A 4,580-nucleotide genomic window follows, 5' to 3' on the forward strand; every position below is an offset into this window, starting at 1 on the left:
TCTTCTCCATATATCATGGTGCTTCCAATTGGTCCAGTGGTCAGAATCTTTGTCTTCTTGATGTTGAGCTTCAATCTATATTGAAGACTTCAGTCCTTGACTTTCTGCAGCAAGTGCTTCAAATCCTCCTTAGTTTCAGCAAGCAGAATTGTATCATCTGCATATCACAGAATGTTGATAAGTCTTTTTTCCTAATCCTGATGTCACACTCTTCCTCATAAAATCCAGCCTCTGGAATGATATGTTTTGCACATACATTGAAAAGGTATGGAGACATTATGCATCCTTGATATACTCCTTTCCTGATTTTCATCCATGCAGTGTTTCCTTGCTCTGTTCTGTAGGACTACTCCTTGGTCCGAGTATAGGTTTTGCATAAGCACGATCAAATGTTCTGGGATTCTCACTCTTCTAAAAGTTAGCCACAATCTGTTGTGATCCACACAGTCAAATGTCCTTGCATAGTCAATGAAACACAAATAGACATTTCTCTGGTACTCTTTGCTTTCTGCCAAGATCCATCTGACATTGGCAAAAATGTCTCCAGTTCCACCACCTCCTCTACATGAACACAATTAGGTGTTCTGAAATTCCCATTTTTCTCTACATTGCTTACATTTTATTATGATCCACAGTTGAGTGTCTTTACCTAGCCAATAAAATATCAACTTTGCTCTGATGATATTGAGCTTTCCAAAGATGTAGTTTATTCAATACCTGCATATTCTACCTGGCAAGGTCCATATGCACAATCATTGTTGATGCCTTTTAGAGAAGATATTTGCAATTAAAAAATCATTAGTCACATAAAATTATATTATGTGATGCTGGGCCTCATTTCTGTCAGCAAGGTCACCGTTTTCAATCACTAGTTAGTAGCCAAGTGTTTAACTTGTCTGCACTATTAGCAACTCTTTAAACAGTTCATTTTTATTATCCAAGCCCACAGCTGATGAGTTGACTCTAATCCACAATTACCCTATAGGACAAAGCAGTACTGTCCAGGACAAAGCAGTACTGCCCATAGGACTTCTGAGGCTGTAAACCTTTATGGAAGCAGACTTCCACATTGTTCCTTTCCAAAGCAGCTGATGGGTTTAAACTGCCAACTTTTTCCAGTTAATTGTCTCATGCTAGGGCTCCTTATTTTTCTTAAACAGAAGGTTATAATCAAGCCGACATTGAGTGGATTCATACTGGCCCAATAAGCCAGAGTGGAAATGTTCCATAGGTTTCCAGGGCTATAAACCTTACAGAAGCAGACTGCTATGATTTTCAAACAAAGACTATGGCTTGCAACAAATGCACAGTGTAAATAAGGAAAAAAGAGTCCCACCTATTAAATGAGGTGCTTAGAATAACAAATGCACAGGGAATTTCGGGAAAAATTTCAATTGAGGGGAGTTTTGGTAGTATAGTTAGGAGGTATGAGGCTAACTCAAAGGCTCCACCTCTTGGGCAGTTTGAACCCACCAGCTGTTCCAAGGAAAAAAAGGTGGGCAGTTTCTTCGTTATTGATTTAAAACCTCAGTCACTTGCTTGAGGGTCAGCTATGTGTTGGTTCTAACTCCACAGCAATTAGTGAGATTTAAAATGGTTTGATCAATTTTAAGGAGCTCTGGTTGTGCAGTCGTTAAAACATTTGGCTACAAAAATTTTAGGTCAGTGATTCAAAGTCATTGTTTGGAAGATGAATCTGTTAGAGCCTTTGATATCTTATGAGCAGCTCTCATCTGTCCCACAAGATCTCTGTGAGTGGGAATTCACTGGATGGCACAGGATTTGCTGGTGAGTGGTTTTTGTTGTTTATCTGCATCATTTAACTCTTTCCAGCTCAGATTCGTCATGGTGGTGAGAAGTCCTCTGGGGCATTCCACTACTAGATTTAATAGTTAAAAACACACTGCCTTAGGAAAAACCCATGCTGTCTTCTTACAGCAACCACTGTCTGGTATTATTTATTATGCTAATTTGAAGGGCTTTAATTTTATTTTCTGATTTAGCATCGATCCTGGAGAAGGTCCCATCCTGTTCTGATGCGTCTAAAGTACAGTGCAGATTGTGTCTCTTTGGCTGAGTACCCACGGTAGGAGGGAAGATGGGCTTAATAACCAGCTGCGTGACCTTGAACAACACACACTCCTGTCTCTAAAATCTCTAAATGAATATAAATCCCCACTCTGTGCACTCCACAGTTATAAAAATCAAATGAGAAACTGAGTAGAGAAGTATTCCACACATGCAAAGTGGTATAAATTTTAAATAATGAATTTCCTCTGCAGCGTTTTTGGGTGGTTTTTATTTTGTTTGGTTTTTTTTTTTGTACTGTACACCCCATGCCTGATTTACTTAACCTTCATTCATCCTTAGTCCAGGCAGAGATGGCAATTCTCTTCCCGTTACAACTTTACGAGTAATGGTTTAGAAAACTCAACATGACTTTGTCAAGATAAGGGCAATAAGCAAGGGTTACTTAAATATATGCATCAATTAGAAAAACTGTATTAGAAACTATATCAATTAGAAAAAAAAAATCTATACATCAATTAGAAAAACTTCCTGGAAGATAACTATTTTGCCACGTATTTTAGTAATTTTGGTCTTTGTCCTATGCTATCCCACCCCACTTCAAGTTCCAGAGATAAAACAGTAATTCATTACTTTGGAAGCTCCAAAACCCTGGCATTTCATATTCAGTGCTGCAGTGAACTGGCAAAACAGGCTAAGAGTAGTAAACTGGGTGGGTTTTAACATCAATTCACCCTACTAGGCCTAGCAGTATTTAACTCAGAGCTTCTCAAAAGTGTGCCCTAGAAATCCTTAGCAATTTCCAAGGAAGTAGCCTTGAATGAGTATCTAAACACCAAAAACAGTCCCAAGTGCTTACACTTACACTGAGGGTTGTTTAATCCTCACAATATGTCTTCCAGCTTGAAGCCTTTTTTGCCATACGAAACAGCAAAGGTGCATAATTGTCCAGCCTAAGAGCTAGTGATACCTTTGGCATGGGCACGCTGATACCCTCAGCCCCACCACTTTAACTCCTCACGACCAAACTCAATCTAGTTTACTCCCGTGACCCCAATAGTCTAACCGGGTAGTCCTGTTTCCGCGCCCACCCCCATCTCACGCCCAGCTCCAGGCCCAAATTAAGCCAGTAAAATTGCTGCAGGTGCAGGCCTGGTCTAGACCTGAGCCCCATTTTAACAAGGCTTCCGCGTAAAGATGCTCACTCACCCAAACGCTCCTCACAATCTTGAAAAGCCTTCACCACCCACCCTATCCATAGCCCCCAGCTTCTCAAAAGAGCCTGCAAAGCTCTTTCCAAAACCAGAGGCTCAGCCTTCCTTGCAGAATAGTTACAGTGTTCCTACACGTATTCCAGGAGAGACTAACTGCAGGGGAAGTGCGGGTGGGTTGGAAGCTCAGAGCTGCAGGGAGGTAGGCTGGGGGTTCCCGCCTCCGAGCCGCCGCACCGCATCGCCGGAAACTACGCTTCCCAGCCTGCTCCGCTGTGGCCGCGCCGTTGCGCCGCACCCGGCCCGAGCCGCCTGTTGATCCCTGCGCTCGCCTCGGGCTCGGCACCGCCTTGTTCGCCTGGCCCCGTTACCTCGGGGCTGATAGACTGACGGCCAACACTGCCGACTCCGCGATGGACGCACAGACAGGTGAGCGCGCCGGAGGTGGGCGAGGGGGCCTCCCGGGGAAAGCGCTGTCTGCAACCCACGGCCGCGCCTGCCGGCTAAAGGATGCTCCCCGGCGGCGTCGGTACCGGGTCGGCCGGGATTGCAGAGCTGGCGGTCGCCTTTTTGCCTCCCCGGTTTGCAGGCTGCGCTGGGTTGCGGGGCACTGCGCCCTAGGCGCGTGGAGGGAAGTGCGTGGAAGGAGGCGCAGGCGGTAGCCGGTGTGTGGGTCCCACGCCTCGCAATGCGGTGCCGCAGCTTCTGCAGCCCACCGGGCCATTGCTATGAGGGCGCGGTCTCTTGTCCTCCCCAGGCTTCTGGGCTGCCTTTTTCCTACTGGCTTTGTTCCCTACTTTCTTCTTTGCTGTGCACGTTTGATAAGCTTAGGAGCGCAATACATCTCTTACTGCTTCGGTAAAGCCCGACTATGAAAAAGGGTGCGCTCAAACCGGCGTTTTTGGAGCTGTCATTCGCAGAGCATTGCAGCCTTTCCGACAGCTGCGCTTATAAAGGAGCTCGTGCTGGACCCTTAATATTCTGTTTAAAGTAGCATGTACTCCCCTGAGTCGTCCTACATTTTCCATGTTGCTCTACATAAATGAAAATGGATTTGAAGAAATTAATAAAAGGCCAGTGATGGAAATTTTTACTTAAACTATTCAAAGGTAGGAGGAGGGTGTAGTGGGAATGGAAATTAGCCATGAGGGGAGGGTGCTTTGCCTTCTGTGCCCATTGGACATCTGAATCACGGAGTTTTTGCAAAAGGAATGAAAAGAACATCAGAGGATATTTAAAAATATGGAACCTAAATGCCCATCAACAAAAGAATGGGTAGAGAAGCTGTGGTATATTCGCACAATGGAATACTATGCTGCATTGAAAAACAAGGAACTCATG

At 44.6% G+C, this 4,580-nt stretch overlaps 1 protein-coding gene across 1 annotated transcript in view; it reads left to right on the forward strand.

Annotated features, from left to right (window-relative positions):
• Nucleotides 1-3,596: 3,596 nt before the first annotated feature.
• The window catches only part of TMOD2 (tropomodulin 2 (neuronal)), a 90,408-nt gene continuing 89,424 nt past the window's right edge, over nucleotides 3,597-4,580 (forward strand). Inside the window, exon 1 of the mRNA XM_006895322.1 lies at nucleotides 3,597-3,668. The gene's annotated coding sequence lies outside the window, so the exon portion shown is untranslated. The remainder of the gene's footprint in view (nucleotides 3,669-4,580) is intronic.

Source organism: Elephantulus edwardii, unplaced genomic scaffold (assembly GCF_000299155.1).
Source record: "Elephantulus edwardii isolate Elephantulus edwardi_28Jun2011 unplaced genomic scaffold, EleEdw1.0 scaffold00164, whole genome shotgun sequence".
NCBI classification, from domain to species: domain Eukaryota; kingdom Metazoa; phylum Chordata; class Mammalia; order Macroscelidea; family Macroscelididae; genus Elephantulus; species Elephantulus edwardii.